The 20,642-nt window shown below is 37.8% G+C and overlaps 1 protein-coding gene and 1 long non-coding RNA gene across 3 annotated transcripts in view; one reads left to right on the top strand and one right to left on the bottom strand.

Moving 5' to 3' along the window:
- The window catches only part of LOC135223657 (uncharacterized), a 5,800-nt gene extending 708 nt beyond the window's left edge, over positions 1-5,092 (bottom strand). Inside the window, exons 1-4 of one of the 2 annotated variants that reach the window (XR_010316553.1) lie at positions 5,021-5,092; positions 4,339-4,649; positions 448-938; positions 1-235 (exon numbers count right to left, since the gene is read on the bottom strand). The exon at positions 1-235 is cut by the window's left edge and continues 708 nt beyond it. This is a non-coding gene — a long non-coding RNA (uncharacterized LOC135223657). Of the gene's footprint in view, positions 939-4,338; positions 4,650-5,020 lie in introns of both variants that reach the window. The other variant, XR_010316552.1, reaches the window with a different exon arrangement.
- Positions 1-20,642, top strand: part of LOC135223658 (NEDD4 family-interacting protein 2-like) — a 160,720-nt gene that overhangs the window by 102,001 nt on the left and 38,077 nt on the right. The gene's annotated exons all lie outside the window — the stretch shown is intronic.

Raw genomic sequence — 20,642 nt, forward strand, 5'->3', positions numbered from 1 at the left:
GCTGCAGAGTTCTCTGAAGAAGAAGATTCACCCTGTTCTCCCTCTCATTCCTCCTGCCACCTCTCAGTCAACCCAGTGGCTCCAGTAATCCTCCACAGAAACCTGTGTGTGGGCATTGCAATAAACAAGGGCACACCACGGAGCAGTGCTTCTTAAAGGAGGCTCCTCATCAGCAAGCTGCCACTACTCCTCAGAATGGAACTCCCCATCCTCATAATAATAAGAATAATGGCCACTGGAACAGAAACAACAGGCCCAGGCCTGATTTTAGCAAGAGTTTCTGTGATTAATCTAGGTGCACTTTAAATAGATTCCTAGTGCGTACACGCACAGATATATTTCGATTCATTGATTAACTTCTATATTCTTCAAATAAAATATTGATTCATATACTGATTCCTTTACTGATACTTTATATATGAGATACATGACCGAGGTGATACCCACTGCACATTTAACTAGCGTTCGAACAACTTTTCGTCCATTACACAGTTCCAGACAACCACCTATAGCCAAATGAAATGGCTAATTCCAAATGGTTAAAAACAAGGGGGAATTGCCTGGACAGGGTCCAACGTTCTATTTTGCGCCCATACTTCTCCTCTGCATCCTATGCCATACGAATACGTTCGCGATGAATAAAATCATCCCCAGCACGAGTCCTGCGCCAGGAACGTAGAGTTGAATATCCTCTTCGGTCGTAATTGTCGGAAGTATGTCCCTTTGTAGTCAATTCCGTCGGAGCATTCCGCATTAAAAACGAGATTAACAACGGGATACGGGTGTCGGTCCAAGAGGTCCATGAAATAAGCTTGTTCACCTATGATGGTGCTTATTCTCTTCACATTGTAGTCGTCCGCAGCGACGAACGGGTTTTTGAAGTTGCGATGTGAAACTCTCGTACTGCAGGGTACTGTAACCAGGTTCCATTAATCAACCTGTAAGTGAAATTATACTTGTCACAAGGCAAAGTAAATTCAGACAACATCCAAATACGGAAGGGAGAAAGCCATTAAGAATCAGACTTAACCCACATGAATTCGCTGATATTTTATGGAATTCAAAGGAGTCAGCTGTACAAACTTTTTTATCCATGGCATTATAACAATGAGTGAACGTATCCAGGTCTCTGATGGCCGTAAAAATATCCATAATTATGAAAAATAAACAGATATCAATACGAATCCCAAAGAAAATTCGATATTACTGGTAGTAAGTTACTAGACAAAGAAGTGGAAATGGAGCTATTGGTAAGATTGCTAGGCAACATAAGAGTCAAAGAGAATATTAATCAGGATTCTGTATTTTTCTACGCTTACTGAAATTAAGCTGTGATAAAATCCGATCCTATGTGCCCCTAACAAAAGGTTCATATTCAATTTTCTCGTGCGCATCCTCTGAGGTTAATTTTTAAACTTTAATAGGCAGGAGATGCAACTGTAATGATGGAAATCATCCATTTAGCATTTATGACAGTACTCATGGAAATTGGTGGACTGGAAAACTGAATTGGTTTTCATCTTATCAAGATGTTAAGTTAGCCACTCGAAGTTGAGATTGTCTATGATCGAGTGTATGTACGTAAGTACGTAACTGTAACCAAGTGCGCAGTTGCAAAAGCTAAAATCTCTCTGTTCGAGACGAGTACGGCAACGCTGAGGGGAAACGAATGTCTCTCCCCTTATATTCATTTGAAATGACGTATTTCTCCCTTGTAAAAGGTACAATATGAGCTTGTACATCTTTGAACTTTCCCAATTCTTTTTCTTCAAGGATGAACACTCAATTATTAGCAACCAACATGTCACTTAATTCTGCTTGTTGATCAGCAGTAAGATGGGAATTATCTTGCTGAGAAAGCAAATACTTAAGCTTTTCTTTCTCTAGTAATTTCCTGACTTGATATGAACATTAATACTAGGAGGAACTAAATCATTCTGAATTCTAGTTTTCCTGCATTTTGGAACTGGCTGATCAATGTCTTCTCACTGATTATCCTATAATACCCTAATAGAGTTCCAACCTTCATTGTCATCCTGGCTTTAGTATTATTGACAAGTGGCAAAAACACTTCCTGAGCATCATTAACCTTAAGGCATAGTGCAGACTGAGTTTGACACTCCTTAACTTCAGGTACAAATTCTAACAATGTGTTAGGAGGTTTCATCTACAGGTAAGGGATAAATACCAGCTATATACTGAGGTAGAATAAGTTTCCTTTTAAGTCTAACCTGAGCTTTATGAGGAACATTAGGTTGAAGTGCTTTAATCTGCCTGACCCTTTTATTAGATGGTCTAGGTTTCAGATAACCTCACTGATAAAATGTGCTATCCCAAATAGAATAATTTATGTGCATCATCCCCATGTCATTGGTGCAGACCTAATCAAATCGGCTCCTAACAATAAGTCTGTGTCCAGATAACCATCAGGCACAACAGAAAACAAATGGGTAACCACCCTGGAACCAATGTGAACATCCAAATACACTGTACCAAGAACAGGGAGAACATGTTGAGTAACTCCAGTAAGTTGTGGTATATTTCTCATTTGATTACACTGTAAACCTAAAGTTTCTATGAGTTTCTTCTGTGCTATACATACTTCACTACCCATATCAATTAAGGCACAACACATTACATTGTTATCATCAAATTGATAGAAGGAGACCTGACACTTGGGCTTAGTCATTCATTCTTAACCTGCCCTGGACATTTTGCTGAACCTCTTTTACAATTTGGTTTGTGACAATCAAAACAAACACCTTTTGGAGGGTTACGTGGACATTCAGAAAGTTTGTGATCTCTCTGACCTTACAGTAAGCACAGTACTGATTGTTTTCTTTATTCCTACTAAACTTCTTTAATTTGTTAGACAAATCACTAATTTGCTTCTTCAGATCTTGCAATTCTGTGGTTGTATTGCATTACTATTTACTACAGGCTGTGGTTGGGAATTGCAATTATTAATAGGAAAAACTTTACGTTGGGTAACATCCCCACTTATGGTAGCTAGATGATACTCATATTCCACAAATTCAATGAATCTTTCTAAGGGTATCCTATCATCCAGGAAATCCTTGAGTCTTTCCTGGGATGTACTGCTAAGTCCTCTATACAGTTTCTTTTCACAAGACTGTCAGCTTTGGGAAGGGAATCCTTAGGAAATTTCATTTTCAAAAGCAGCAACATTACATTCATTCTGTTAACAAATGCTCTAGGGGCTTCGTCTATACTGTAACGTTCCATCTCAATTTTCCTGCCAAGCCTGCGTAATATTGGCTGAACAAGCAAAGTGGTGATCAGTATGTCCTTAAACTGACTCCAAGATATGTTATTTCCCCTTTTTACCATTTTCAAGCAGTTTAATAGAGTTGCAATTTCTTGTTCCACTCTGGTAAGTGCTACTTGGATTCTATCAGTATCTGCAGAAACACAGAATTCTACTTGACTAAAAAATCTAGCAATCTATTATCAGTTCACCTTGTAATTCTGACAATTTCAACATCAAAATATCCTTAGGTTTCTAATACAAATCCCTTAGAATGATTATCAATAGGGTTATTCAGGTTACCTACTGGAACGAAGGGGTTATTGACTGTGTTACTTTCCCTGAAATGGATTACGGGTATTACTGGCTGTGTACTATTATTTGATAAATTGTGTGTCAATAGTGAAGCTGGGTTATTGTGTGGTGTCATTGTTATGTCTGCTCTGTCTAATGTGACAAATGGGTTAATGTCTGAACTATTAGCCCTGTTAGGATTGGATGGTGTGGAAGTGACAGGTGTAGAGATTGATAAATTAGCTATTTCCCTTTTCATGTCAATAAGCTGATCACACAACTGCTGCATTTGACAACCTTGAGTGTCCATGGCAGACAACAAATTATCATAAAAGTCTTCTCTCTCTATATCACCCTCCATTTTGCAGGCTATGTTATACAAGGAACACAGGTAAAATAATCAACATAGGCTACAATACAATAGGCTAACAGTACCTAAGCAAGAGTGACATAGGCATACTCACAGGGTTAGGCTATAATACCTGAAAATAAGTACAGAAATAAGGGTTTCATGACCAACTTTAGGACGTGAGGTTGGATGTACCTATCTATAACAGATAAATACATCCTTCACCGCTGTCACCATATGTAATGGTATAAATCTCTCTTAATGTGATATCCTTATGACTCATGTATTTACTATACTGCATATGTATACAGTACTGATGTGTCAATTGTCCTGACTTAGACATTCGGAGGCTACCATACACTTTAGGACAATTAACTCAGACTAGCCTATACAAAACACTTCAAACCATAGGCTAATATAAAGGTACCTCATAGGCCTAGGCTACTATACTTCTTGGCCTATCCTTAGCTGGAACCGGTACTTGACGTCGGAGACGGTCGAATCTTCATTGTTGTAATAAGGGTTGAGGGAAAGGCTGGCTCCCGGGTTTTTTTTAATAATATTTCTTCTTAACAGTAGGTGGATACATTGTAAAAGTAGCTTATTCCTAGCTGTACTCCTTCAATACCAGTTAGAACCAACACCGATCCCTATACTGGTTCTTACACAGGACCCCTATACTGGTTCTTACACAGGACCCCTATACTGGTTCTTACACAGGACCCCTATACTGGTTCCCTGTAATACAAACAGTTCATTTAGGATGGCAATCTCGTGCCAAAGAGCATGCATTCGTTAGCCTTTAGGCTATGCTACCCATGCCTAACTTTACTGTTACACATCACAGTTAGCCTGACTTTATATGCATAACATGGTGGAATTTACTCTAGAATTGACATTTTCATAAACTATGGAAGACTAATTCACATCTTAGCCTACATTTAATTGATGGTACAATTGCAACAACATGCAGACTCAACATGGTGCAACTTACGTAACAGTACCATTACAATTCTTGGCAATTGGCAGTTATATCAAAGTAAAAGTATAAAGAAACACTACCAAATGTTATGGCAACATATACATTATAAACTACGACAAGTGCATACCTTTTACAAGGGAGAAATACGTCATTTCAAATGAATATAAGGGGAGAGACATTCGTTTCCCCTCAGCGTTGCGTACTCGTCTCGAACAGAGAGATTTTAGCTTTTGCAACTGCGCACTTGTTACAGTTACGTACTTACGTACATACACTCGATCATAGACAATCTCAACTTCGAGTGGCTAACTTAACATCTTGATAAGATGAAAACCAATTCAGTTTTCCAGTCCACCAATTTCCATGAGTACTGTCATAAATGCTAAATGGATGATTTCCATCATTACACAACGAAAGAACCCACTATGTAACTAATTTCTATATAAACTGGGTTTTTCAAGAAAATGTAACATTTTCCATGAATCGATTTACTTGAATTGTAATCTGCTAGTGTTTGCAGAAATATTTTCATACCTATGACTTGATGCTTCTAAGTGTCCGTTTCCTATGTCATAAGCTGATTTATTAACTCTATGAGGTTCAGAAAAAAATTAATTCATTGATGTTATAGAAATTCTGTTTGCTTATTTTGTCATTAATTTTTAAAACGATTGCGATTCCTTAACTAGCTTGCATTGCAATGCGATAAGACACTTGTACCTAACGACCTGCGTTGCCCATGAGAAGTTCGTGCTAAGCACTCCTCTCTCCAGCCAACCTGCTTTGCAAGCGGTTTATTGAGGTTAAAAGGAACAATGATGATTCGGCAAAAGCGCCCAGGCACCTTCAGGACTGATGACCTCATCACCTGGCCTAAGAGTTACGTACTTGCTGTAATAATACGACTTTAGTACTTCCAAATGATATTTTTTGTTTTAATACTCCACCCACATGAGAAGAATGTCTGAAAAAAAAACAGTACCAAAATTGAACAATATATTAGTTTCATGTTGGAAATCTGCATGATTGTAAAATAAATGTAATTATGTTTAATTAGATATTCCTTATTCAAACTAATGAAAATTTTCCGGGTTTCCATAAAAATTTTATATATACTATTTACCCTGTATAAGATTATTCACATAGATATACATTTTCACTTCTAGACTTCCTGACTTTAAAATCTCTTTTATTTATTATTATTTTTTTTTATTGACTACGAATATAAATACCGGGACAGACGAATATGTCAGTAGGTTTTGATATGTGGTTTGAACTTTTAGCTTATTTGTCATTAATATCCCTCGAATACTGAATGGACTACTAAACTAAAGCGTTCAAATCTTTACGCATATAAATTTGGATATTTTATTAACCTATGGTTACGTTTTGCATATTGATTTTATCGATGGATTCCGTTATAGATGATAGATATATTATCTAATATATATACTATATATATATATATATATATATATATCTATATATATATATATATAATTTGTAACCCTCCCAACTTCTTACGGAGTGTATTATATCGACTCCACTTGTATCCATACTTTTTATTTATTTATTTATTTATTCTTTTTTTATATTTGATAAATTAATGGTTGGCTTGAATATGTGTAAAAGTGTTCTAGCGGTATACCATATAAGGCTACTTGCGGTATCATTTCTATAGATACAAGATATGAATGGTAAAGGTATTTAAAACGCGAGAACCAGTATAATCCAGTTCGGATCCAATATCACGAGTTGTAACTCGTAAGACATTGACACTTTCTTATTTATCCGTTCTACCAAACCGATTGACTCTGGGTGATAAAATATGGTAATGGTTTTCTTAATGGAAAGGAATTCACACAAGATTATTATTGATTTACACCACCCGAGTCAGAGATTATCATGTGTTGAATTCCATGTTTACTGATGTAGCACTCATGATATTCCTAGCGCACTCAATTGCGGTGTTTTTTTTTTTAGTGCTATTAATTCTATATAACGTGTCAAGGGAACTATTAACACCAAGAAGTGTTTATTTCCTCTGTCAGACTCGTAACTCTGTTAATAAATCTACGTGTATTCTTTCAAGGATTGATTTGGCACGTGATAGGCCCTAAGACTGACAGGTGTCTAAGTGTGTACCTTGTTTCCATGACACGTGTTACAATTAGTTATGTGCTTTTTATATCTGTAAGCATTGTAGGCCAGTAAAACAGTGATTTGGCTTTCTGTGACATAATAGAGAACCCTGGATGACGGAATGCAACCAGTTTAGGACGATTGGTATGAAAGACGATACTACTACCGGGGTCCTCCTGCTGCAGGCGGAGCGGTAGCTGAGGGTGGGTGTAGCGAGCTTCGTGGCCTGGTGGCGACGAATAGCTTATGCGCCCTCTCCACCAAGACCTCCATCTCCATCTCTTCGGTTTCCAAAATCTGAAAACCCCTTCACTTCTGGGGGTAGCTGGGCGGAGAGAAAAGTTCTTTGGGAAGGCTGACTTTCTTCCTACATCCCTGCGGATCCCTCTCTGGCAGTAGCATCAGGCCCTGGAGCTTGTCCCAGACGTCTCTTGGGTCTGTGTCAACCAGGTCGAAGATGTGGGCGGCTCTCTCGGGGATGGGGAGTGAGAAAACCTTTTTCAGGTCATTTAAAGGGCAGCGCTTCGGGTTGGGCATCCATCCATGGCAACGAAACATTTGAAAAACCTCCGGGAGAGCTGCTGCGATCAAAGTCGGAGGCCTTGATCCCCTCCCTCCTCTGTGATACCATAGAGTCTGAACTGGATCTCAGTTTGCTGGAGCCAGAAATATTAAGTTCTGCTGGGAGAAGGGCGGCAGTTCGATGGAGGGGGGGGGGGGGGGGGGGGGGGGGGGGCGGGGGTGAAGTAGTGGGTGTGTGGCTGCAGCTTGCAAGGACACGGTGTGGAGCTTCTGTGGCACACCCGAGTTCTCTATGTTTGTCATCTCACAAACACCAAAATGAGTGAGCGCCGTATTTAGTCCACTAATGGTGTTTTTGACCTACGGTTGACGTGAGTCATTAATTTGCGGACCAAACCATGAGAGGAATGCCAAAACACTCATGTACCGGTTATGCCATTTTCAGTCAGCTAATGGCATTTGGTCGAATGTGGGTAGGAGCACCAGAAAACCAAGACTGAGGCATCGTTTTGAGTCCATTAATTGTTTTCTGGCGGGAGCGGCCAAACTGCTGCCTTTCCTAATCCGGAGGTCACCTGTTGCAAGGATCGAATAGAGACATCAAGAGACCTGTATTGGTTTATTAATCAGAAGCAGATACATATAAGGAGGCTGTGCAGATGGAAACATAGTGTCCGTCACACACACATACAAAAGGAGACAGAGTCCCGCTGTGATTGTGCTTTCTCGCAAATACAAATATACATATAATTAAGCATACAGGATACATATTTTGATGATATATATATATGGCAGAAGAAAGGCCTCAAACTGCTCCATATTTTGTGTGTGTGTATATATATATATATATATATATATATATATATATATATATATATATATATATATATATAATGTCCGTCCTTGCCATTGTACATACCTTCTTATACACACACACAACACACACACACACACATATGTATATATATATATACTATATAGATATAGAGATGAGATATAGTATATAGATATATATACATAGATAGGTAACTCAAATATATATACATAAATATATATATATAATATATATATAATAGACCGATATATATATATATATATATGTATGTTTATATTACATAGATAGGTAATATATATAGTTATATATATATATATATAATATATATATAGATATTATTATATCTATATATTATATTATTTATATACATATATATGTACTTATATATAGTATCTATTATATATATATATATTCTATTATATACATATATATACATATATATGTATATATATACAGGATATTATATGTATATACTATACAATATATATGTATATATATATCTCTATTATCTAGATATAGTATATTATGTATATATATATATATATATACATATATATATATATATATATTATATGTGTATATATATATATATATATATATATATATAAAGTTATATATATTATATATATAGTTATAGTTACATATATATATACATATATATTATATATATATATTATATACTATATTATATACTATATATGTGTGTGTGTGTGTGTGTGTGTGTGTGTGTGTATAAGAAGGTATGTACAATGGAAGGACGGACATTTCAGCAGAAATGCCGTCCTTATACTAGGATAGCATGGACGATTGAAGATTTGAGGGAGTTTGATTTTAGATTAGAATATGAGCCAGGGAGTAAAAATGTGATTGCTGATATGTTGTCTAGGATGCATGGTAAGGGCAACGGTATCGTGAAAAGTGATTGGGATCCGAATATGGTACCTGAGGGTTTAGTTGTAAAAGAGAGGTTTGAAGGGGATGATAGAGTGTGTGCAATGTTTACTTTCAGCTTTGAAAGACTTGGAAGGTAAAAAGGTTCTGATTGAAGAGGCACCCGGTAGTGGCGAATAAGGTGAAAGTGAAGTTGATGAGGGATGTGCAGAAGGAAGTGGCATATATGAGGAAGGAACAAGGTTGGGGAAGAGGAAATATTGCATAAATTGTTGTCAGCAGTATCTGAGTTGTTTGGAATAAAAGTTTTTTGTATTTTGGATTGGACAGACCAGTTGAGTATCGAGGAGGGTAAGTACAAGTAGTGAGCATGGGATTTTGATGATTCAGTGTGGCGAACATGGTTGTAATTGGTTGATTAGGAAAAGGGACTGTGAAGGGGTTTTGAATCAGAAGTACAGTAGTGGGGAGATAACTGAGGATGAATGTGGTGAGGATGATTGCAATATGGATAACCAGGTGGACGTAACAGTGAATGTGTGTATGCATGGGGCTCAAGGGCAAATGACGTTTGTCAGGATAAATGATAGTGAGTACTGTAGTTTAGTGGACACGGGGGCACAATCCTTAGTGAGTGGGTCAGTAGTAAGTGAACTTGAGAGATGCGATTTGGAAGTGACAAGGCAGTGCACAAGTGTAAGAATACATGGGTTGGGACAAGGAAGTGTTTTAATATGGGAAGATGTACAGTTAAAGGTTAGGTTAGGAGATCTTGAAGCAACACATAACTTTATAACTATGGGAGAAAACGATATGCCAGCTTGCTTTTTGATAGGGGATAGATTTGTTGAGGATGCATGAGGTAGGCATAGATATAGGAAATGGGATTCTTAGAAATGGGGGATAACAAAATAGCTAGGATTCAAAATAGTAATGTATTGTAGCGAACTGTGTGGGTATGATTGATATTGCTAGAAGTGAGAATGATTTATTGAGAGAGGAAGAGATTGAGGAAATGCATGATAAGTGCTTGGAGATAAGTATATTGTGACAATGTGTTTTGAGAGGAGTACGTGTGGAAGATTGGCCATGTGAGTTGGATATATAGAAGAGGGTTGCTAAACGGTTTGTCGTGTGCAAAAACATAGTGTACTTTTTGCATCATGAAGGGATGTATGACAGGGAAGTGTATGTACCGGTGTTATCTGTTGAGTCAGTTGTGAGTGTGTGTTTGTTGGTGCATGATTGGTTTGGGCATATGGGAAAAAATAAATTATGGGAATGCATGAGAGAGATTGTATGCGCCTGGGTTAAATAAGATTTATATAGATATAGCTGACGCATGTGAAGACTGTCAGAGGGGGAAGTATCAGAGTGTGCATGCGAGTCTGCCTGTGCTGCGATTGCAGATGAAAGAGCCGTTTGAAATGCATGTAATTGATTGTTTTTCTTCGCCGAGGACTACAAGAGAACACGTGGGGATAATTGTGATGGTGGATCACATAAGAAAATTTGTCTATTTGGTTCCCATCAAAGATAAGAGGAGTGAAACTGTTGGGCGAATGGTGGGTCAAGTGATGTTTCCTGTGTGTGTGTGTAAGCCAGCAAAAATGTTGAGTGATAATGGGCCTGAGTTTGCAAAATTTCAGTCATTGTTCTAACAGTCCTTTAAGGTAAAGTAAACCATTCACACTGGGCATATATGGAGTAGAATACACGTGCACAACACCCCATTCTTTCAACATTTCTTAAAATTCCTATCCCTCAAACTCAGGCCCATTATCACTCAACATTTTTGCTGGCTTACACACACACACAGGAAACATCACTTGACCCACCATTCGCCCAACAGTTTCACTCCTCTTATCTTTGGTGGGAACCAAATAGACAAATTTTCTTATGTGATCCACCATCACAATCATCCCCACGTGTCCTCTTGGGATATGTATGTAGGATGTGCAGTGTGAGTATATAATGCCACACTGCAGAGGAGTATAGGTATGTCTCCTTGTAAATATATGTTAAATTTTGAAAGGATTATTGGGCCGCAGTTGGGTCTGTCAGAGAGTGATTGGGATTTGTGGAAGAAAGCGAGTGAAAGGTTTGAAAGTTCTAAGATTAGTGATAAAGTGTTAAAAGAGGTGGTTGAGATAGGGAGAATGAATGTGAATAAGGCAAAGGAGAAATTTGAAGGGCCTTTCTAGATTTTGGAAGTGAGACCGAATGGATTGAGTTATGTTTATGGGAAATTGCAAGTAGCTGGGAGGATGGATGAGGTTAGGGCACACCATAACCAGCTCCATAAGTGGAAGGACATAACACTATGTTCGGGAGGATGCGATGAGTGAATGGCTGAGGGTGAATAAGTATGAGCCGAGTATCAGTGAACAAATGGGTCTGGGAGATCGACAGTTAGTGTTGGTTGAGTAAGGAAGAAAGCAGTAGAATGTGTAGAACAGGAGTGGAAGGAAGAAGCATGAACGGCATGATAAGGGTGTTAGTGTTAGGGTGCATACAGTTGATAAAGCATGTAATACAGATGACTTTGAGGGAATAAATGATGCTTATAGTGTAAGTGGGTTTGAATTAACTGGGATAAGTGAGACTTCAGTGGGAAGGAAACCGAGTAGTAAAGAGGTAGTTGATAGTATAGATAAATCTTTGCAAGAGTTTGACAGAAGTATGGATGAACTGAGTAGTTCAGTAGCAGAAATAAGGGAGATATTGGGACAAGAGCTAGAAGATGTCGATGAAGTAGTGAATGAGATTTGGGAGGATAGTAATGAGGGAGATAATGGAAATTTGAATGAAAGTGGTTTAGAATAAGAAGATCCAGGGGGCCTGTATCCTAGCATCGTCGGTTGTTGCAGAATGTAATTTAGTGTGTGGGTGTTGCGAGTGTAAGGAGACGTTGTCAAATGTAACTGGGGAGGTAATATGGAGGAGTGATAATGGTAGTTACATTTGACAATGTCTTCGAGGGTTGCAGGAGAGAGAGAGAGAGCAAGAGAGTAAGTGAGAGCATTGTTGGGTTGAGAGTTTAAATGTTTTCATATGTTTGATATGTCGTGTTTCATGTTTGGTGTTGCCTGCATCCGAGCATCCTTGGGTGATGCGGAAAGCAATTTAGTGTGGGTGTTGTATGTGTAAGGAGACGTTGTCAAATGTAACGGGGGAGTAATATGGAGGAGTGATAATGGTAGTTACATTTGACAATGTCTTCGAGGGTTGCGGGAGAGAGAGAGAGAGAGCGAGAGAGTAAGTGAGAGCATTGTTGGGTTGAGAGTTTAAATGTTTTTGCATGTTTGATATGTCGTGTTTTGTGTTTGGTGTTGCTGTATGATGGCAAGCGATCGAGAGAGAGAAAGATTGTAACTGGTAGATGGATAATAAAGAGTGGTTTGATGGCGGGCGTAAGTGTCTGAGTTGTCTGTGAGCGGTCACTGAAGCAGTCTATGGTGAGAGTCTGTCAAGGAGAGTCAAGGAGTAAATCCTGGTACACACTATGCCATCACGTATCAGCCATGTGATGCAGTAGTGGTGTTGAAAAAAAATTAATAGCGGCCAAACTATACTGCAATACTGCTCACTTGTTTTCGCGCACGAGCTGCTCAGTTGTAGTTCAGCTTTCATCAAGCCAGGATGCCTGCCAATGATGTACTTTGCCAGGAGACTATTGTGCAAAAAAGAAACTTTTGAGGAAGAAACGTACAACCTTGTGGTGTAAGCAATGGCTTTCTCGGCGACCTCTCAAGGGAAGCTTCAATGAAATATTTTTGGAGCTACAAGTCGAAAATCCAACAGACTGAAAATTACAAAAGGATGCCAATCCCTGCATTTATAAATTGTTGGAAAAAAAACAAAATTGAAACCAGAAATTATGTTTGTAAGCAGGACACCAGCTTTCGAGACAGCATATCAACAGGAGCTCGTTCTTGCAGCTGGAGGATCGTATGCAAGCCTCCAATAATCAACCAGGATTTCAAAACAGAGCCTCGGTCTAATCATCCCCGAAACCTGTGAAGCCATCTATAATGTCCTTAGGGAGGATTATTTGAAAGTAAGGTTCAAATGTAGGTACAAAGTACACTAATATTTTTTTTTATTACAGGAAATGCAGCTCATCAAAACACCATAACTTCGGAGCTCCAGACTTCTGTGATGCTTTGATTGCAGACATTTCCCTGTAGAATTGTGTCTTCAGGGTGTGCAGCTTTTTAGTAATGTCTTCATTCCACAATGTACACTACAAAGCTCGATAACTCTGATTTTATGGTTTCCAAGCTTGCACTCCTGATGTTTCTCATCTAGTAATGCTTGCATTTGATGTTCCAAACAGATGGGTGTTCCTTCAGTAACTTAATAAAATTTAGTGTTGGTCCTTGTCCTCTCAAGGGGTTTATCGGGTGGTAGTGAGCGGACAATAATCAGGGTTGCCGCGAACTCCGCACATCACCAAGAAACTAGCTCCGCACCGGGAGGTGTAGTGTTAATTGCCAAGCAATGTTATTTTGCTACACTAGCTAGACGAAATAGTCACCCTGGTTATATTATATTAACCGTATCTTTACCAGTATATGAGTTGGGTTTACTAATTAAACCTTTTTGAGTTAGATTTTCCCCTTTCCGGAATTCAGTTGCTTCATATCTTTTGAAAAATTACGTAACTTTAATGATAGTAAATTTTAGAATCGAACGAGGTACGCGGAATTCAGTTTTGAAGATGATTTATTATGCCGGCCATACACGTGCAGTTATAACTGACAGTTATGACTGTGCAGTTATAACTGACACAGTTTAAACTGACGTCAGTTAAAAATGAAATGCACACACACACACACAGTTCAATCCCTCAGTTTTTACCATGGATTCCGAGAAGTACGATCTTGTGCTCTCGATGTATTCTTTGTAATGCTACAAACAAATAGATAAAATAAAACTAAAAAGCGTAAACAGTGGTGCAAAAAGTGGTTACTGAGGCGAAATCAATGTTCTGATATTAAATTATTAAAGGAATTAAGTGAAGAACCAATTGATTTTCTCAATTATTTGCACATGACTGGAACTGTACCAAAAGTTGCTTTCGCTTTGTTTACGTGCTATCTCAACAAACTGCACTCACCGCTACCACCTGTAGAAATGAGAAATTGAGAACTGTACAGTTACGAATCCCCCCACACACGCTCAGTTCAGTTACTCCTTTCAGTTAAAAATATGGAACATTGCATTTGTCTCAGTTTAACTGTACAGTTTTGTTGAACTGACGAAATGAGCAACTGAAATACCCACACACGTGCAGTTTTAACTGTCAGTTATAACTGCACAGTTATAACTGTCAGTTAAAACTGCACGTGTGTGGCCGGCCTTACACACACACACACACACATATATATATATTATATATATATATATATATATATATATATATATATATATATATATAATTACTGTTTTATAGTTATGATTGCTATATATGATTTGATGCGTAAATTAGGCTACAAATTATGTGAACACGGGCAAGTAAATTTATTCATAAAGTTTTCAGCAAAACGTGGGAAGTTACAAAAAAACTCCACTGAAATGTAATTCCTTACTAAAATTGGTTGCTTTTCATTCATTTTTTTGCGTTCCCCACAGAGTAAGTTGACAAGCTCCATAAATCCTTCGATATTCATAAGTAGTTTATTCTTTCTTTTCTTTATTAAGCCACATTTGTCACTTTAGGTAATATGCTGTATGTTAAATCAAAATGTTTGCTGAAGTAATAATGATAATAAATAACCTATGTTATAACATAGGCCTAGACTTAAAATCAAAGTCATAAACATTGTAAACTGACAAAAACGATATGAAACATGTAGGTCTATTATATGCCACCTTTTATGATCCGGATATTTTAAATGAGATATTTCCCCAAGAGAATGGACAGCATATTATGCATGATTTATGGTAAACATGTGGCAATCCTAAGCCAAACGAATGCCCTATTCAGGGCTATGAGTTTCAAAAAAATGGAAAGTGCACATCATAATTGGTCCTTTTTTTTATCAGTAAGCTACATTAATATAAAGAAAATCCACGATTATAATACACCACTTACTAGCATACTGTTATCGAAACTTCGTTTATAATCAGTTGAATCACTTCAACTAATGCAATTGCCTAATACATATTTGCTGTTGTTTTCTCAAAATAAATAAATAAATAAAAACTCATTAAACATGACTAAGTTTACATTAATGTAAGTCGGTCTCCATCCTAAGATTAATTCACAAATTAACCAAATTTTACTAACCTATATATATATATATATATATATATATATATATATATATATATATATATATAATTACAAAGGCAAATTGAAGATTGCTGGACCTAAAGAATGACTGCATTGTAAGACATCACGTTTGGGTTTACGTCATCTACTGTTGTCAAAATCGGTTCTTAACTGATATTAGCGCGTGAACACTAGAGACTAGTGAAAATGGCTCATTTTTCAAAAATATTAGTATTTTCAAAAATATGATATCATTTCAATCATTTTTTATTAAAGGAAAAAAGTTTTAAAAGCATAAATATATATGCGGACCTACAGCGCCGCATACGTGAGGAGTGCAGACCTCAGCTCTGCATTCAATGACACCCCCTCGAATCTTCTCCGCACTTTTGGTAGTTTCTCCGCGCTTTGGCAACACTGGCCCGGACATCCTTCCCCTCTGAATGTTGGTGCAACACTAAGCTGCGCAATGAAATATTATCAAATTGAAATATGAAATGGCTCGGCCCCAACAACCCGTTGGTGATGCAGCATCGTGTTGAAAAAAATCGTTTTTCAACGCATCCATTTAACACTGCGAGCATGATGCATAGTGTGTACGGGGCTTTAGTCAGTAAAGATGGTCAGTCAGAAGTAGCCAGTTGTTATTGTGTGTTTTCTTGATTGATATTGATATTGTATGGTTCTTGTGCATGTGTCTGTCTGGTGGTTGTTGAGCTGAAGAAGTTTGTTGTACTTGATTTTGCATTTTGGTGGTTTTGTGAGTTGTCTTGTGGAGACAGTGTTGGTGGTTGTGGTTTATTGTGCTGGTTTTGAGTTGGTGTATGATTTGTCGTGTTGTTTTCGAGCTGTTGGTATTTGTTTGTGTAGTTATTGGGGGTGTTGTTTTTTGAGTTGTTGTGTCTCAATGACTGTATCCAGCGGACGGCACAGTGTCTAGCCCTGAGTACATGTGTTTGTGTTTTGTGTGTTCTGTATTTTGGCAAGCCAATTGTCCTCCATGTAATTAGTAACGTGAAGAGGAAAGTGTGGCAGAGGGGAAGTTCATCAGTCGGAACGGTCAAAGTAAGTGGATGAGATCTTGCTGTTTCGCTTGTGATCCTGCCGCACCCTGAACACTCATTAAACATACTAAACATTCACTAAACACTTACTCACTAAACCTTAGACATTTGCTAAACACTTACTCATTAAACATTAATGATAAAAAATTCACAGTCCCACTAATCCCCTGTTCAATTTGCTGGTTACCAGAGAATCCCTGCGAATATGGGAGGGTTGGTAAGCCTATGTTCTGAGCATTTGGAAGACCTGCTTGCATGACATGTATCAAATAGATTAAAAATTCACATTCTGTCTATGAAGACTTGCCTTTCAGTTGAAAGCATGAGTTTGATCCCACAATGAAGTAGAAATTTATTTTGAATGAATTATAATCTAACCAGTGTTAAAGAGTAGGTGCCATTTAAGTAAATGTTTAGGACAGGGACATGCAGAGACTATATGAAAGGCCGGTGCTCTCAAAAATATTAAGAGCACAACACTAGAACATACTCTGAAAATGTTTATTGCTACCAAATGCAAGGTACATCAGTGTTAGGTAGAAGGTATCAATAAACTAAATGTTAATTCAACGTAGTACCCAGTGTCTGGCACATAGGTTATGCAAAGTATTCCTATTATAATCAGTACTAAATGTCTTACAATAAAATTAGTATCACGAAGCAAGTTTATATTAGTAGCAAACCGAATCTCAATTTACAGAAGTAGTCTTCTGTCTGCCATGCATTTAAAACTATTGATGACTTCACTTTCATCAACTGGTCCTTCTCCACGCTTAGCATCGCCAGATCTGACAATCTCTCCTGCTTGTAGAAACTCCTTAGCCTTGACTTGATGACCCTTAGTTTCACACCCTTCCCCAAAGTGCCAGAGGTTGTACTACAGTGTGTTGGGAACTTGGGCTATAGCCTATGTATAGTGCATATGGCAGTTATAGAATTATGCTACATATTACAATAAAAAATGCATATTGCTCAATTTTATTTTATTTCTGTCTCTATTTTCTTTTTGTCTCTCTCCTCTTTCTTCTCCTTTTTTTTCTTTTTTATTCAGAAGGGCACTTTTTTACTCACAGAGGGCAAAGGGCAGGGGCTTGAGCCCCTGCAGCCCTCCCTATGTGCGCATCCCTGGTTAAGGAGACATTGAGGTGAATACCATTAGTATTATGTTCTATATTATGCTAAAGTCTGTAACTCAGGTGCAATACTCTATTGTAATTTGCCCTCATTGCTTATATCATTTTAAGTAATGCGTTTTGAGTTATCCGGGTATAACGTATACAAGAGATTTGCTAAACATACCACAAACAACAAATGGTGTCTACAAAACTGCCTACCGGTGGTTTCACGGTATCTGAGCACTTTAAATGTTGGTATTTAATGCAACCCCATGATTTTATGGCAGTTTACAGCTAAATATCAGGACTGTCTTATTTTTTAAGTGCTATACAGCAGTTGGTTTTGACAGTTAATGTGGTATCCGTCTTAAGATTCTTTGAATGTCTGCATGCATGCGTATAGGGCACTATCGGCATATGAACCAGTTGGGTTGAGATTTGAGAAACCTACTGTAAGTGTAATCAAGTGAACCGAAGACTGGCTGTTAACGAACGACTCACTGACTAGATCTTCCAAAAATCGGAATTATGAGTTTATGATAAAGGAACGATCGATGCCGCTTCGATCATAAACGGGATATCATTAGCATAATCTTCATTCACGATGTGATTATTTTTCATAATAACAATAATAAAGAACGGGTTATCGATCAACATTCGTGACAGATCAACACTTGGTTATATCCGGTTCCAGTCGGTTTTCTTCTTCACTCTTTAAGCCTTTTTTCTATTTCTTTTTTAACACAAAGTTTAATCATATTTTCAGTTTACCCCACCATCCCCATCCCAACAGTTTCTCGACACCGTCATTATAAAGTATGCAGCACGGAAGATGTAGGATATTTAATTTCCCGCCTTTAACTTCAATTAGGAATAACTGACTCAATTCCGGTAAAATTTTTGTGAAAATAATTAAATTTTGTTTATACATATTTTTCATATTTAAAATTTTATTATTTGAGTTTTTTATATTAAAATTCTATGAAACTTATATTCCAACTTTAGACATTTCTGTCGTAAACTAAACGACAACCCGCCGGCCGGGAGTCCCCCCCCTTTTTTTTCTCCGGGGATCGGTAGAAATCGTCCCTATTACATTTCGTACCCTGTGGAAGGCACAACGTCAAGATGACGAGGTAAGCAGCCGAATTCTTATTATTCCGTGGTTTATTGTGTGTTCCGTGGTCAGCGGTACTCCAGGTTATGAAACTAGAGGTGGAGTTAAGTTTCTTTGTAAATATAGCGCAGGAAAATGTTAGCTTGAATATGTTTTCTGGGATATTTGTTCCTGACAGTGTGACTGGCTAACGTGTGATCCGCCATACCTCTACTTGGGTATAGTTAGAACCGTGTGTAAGTTTTCTTATAGTAATTATGGTTTATCGTATTTGAAGATTACGTTGCTGATGGTGCAACGTATATAATATACATGAAAATTTGTCAAAAGTTACTTGGTCGTAACGCAACGGTAGGGTGTGTAGCCTATGGTAGGGTAGGTTCGCTACAGGACCAAACGCTGGTTACAGGGAATTTGGCAACTATTTATTTTAGCCATCTTTTAAGGCTTGTGATTATGTTAATTTCAGTTTTAAAATTTTTGCACTTGAAAAATCGATGCTGGGCATAGAGTAATCGTTGGACCCCTAACTCATGAAACACGTCGAACCGGTATTCTATTGGGTGGTTGCAGCCCGTGGTGGCATAAACTCCTAATTGTTTTCCATCCCTTTTGAGGTAGGCAGTTAGTCAATCCAGAAAGCTACTAGGTTTCTCTCAAGAACGTCTTCCCACTGAAGGAATGATTGGCTTGGCGGGAAGAAACTAGCCAATCCATCGGGGCAAACTACCGAATGGTGACCATTTCACTCGAAAATACCACTTTTTCCACTGTTAGTGAAACAACACTTTCATCATGAAGTATAGCTACCATTTCAAAGATAAGATTCAATCTTTGAATGGAATGCTTCACTCAACGTGGTTCGGAGGTGACGTGAAGCCGTGGGTCTCTTTTATGAATAACCAGTGGTTCCATGCAACGTATAAACGCCATACAAACAAACAATTAGGGTAAAACATCAAAGCAGGCCACGCAGGCCAGCTACCATCAGTGCAAGCCACCCTCCGAAAAAGTACTTACATTATAACGCGTCCTGACACCCGAGATGGGCATCAGTCGCGACTTGTTGTTGGTGAGAAACGGAGCTAAAGACCTCTACTCTCCTTTCGAAGTAAGTATTTTCCCCAAAGTTAGAAATTAAGGCCAAATTTTAAGATTTAAACAGATTTAAACAGAGGGTACTGAAAATGGCGCCCACGGCAGTGGAAATCTCACCAAAACGCTTTAGAATTTTTACTTACAACTAAAAATGTTTCGAAGATTGACGCCATCTCGATGTTTACGGAGTAGCTTGTGTCAATAAACTAACCATTTCCTGTGATAAATCCGCACACCACTTGTACCCACAGACGCTGGAGCACTTTTATGCACAACAATCGAAACACGATTTCTCATCAACAACAAGCCAGGCGTAAACAGCTGTTGCGGGGTAGACAAATGACGAGAAGCGTGGCTTCTTGGCTAATTTTAATTTTTAAATAATGGTAGTAAAACATCAATATTTTACATATTTATGATGATTAATTTGAAAATATTCGTTATTGAAAAAGTAACTCTCTGACTCAAATTTAAGTAATTATTTTTCTGAACTTATTAGAACGTTCTTTCAAGTTCTGTATTATGACGTCACGACATCTGACTTTCGTACCTATTGTAAATAATTGCTATACTCAACTGTCATTGCAGAACAGTTTACCAGTTATTCGTGCAGATTGTTATCAGCTATACATGTAATTGTTATAATCGTAATGCGCATATATATCTTTATTATTTACTTTTTGGA

The sequence above is a fragment of the Macrobrachium nipponense genome, chromosome 10 (genome assembly GCF_015104395.2).
Source record: "Macrobrachium nipponense isolate FS-2020 chromosome 10, ASM1510439v2, whole genome shotgun sequence".
NCBI lineage: Eukaryota > Metazoa > Arthropoda > Malacostraca > Decapoda > Palaemonidae > Macrobrachium > Macrobrachium nipponense.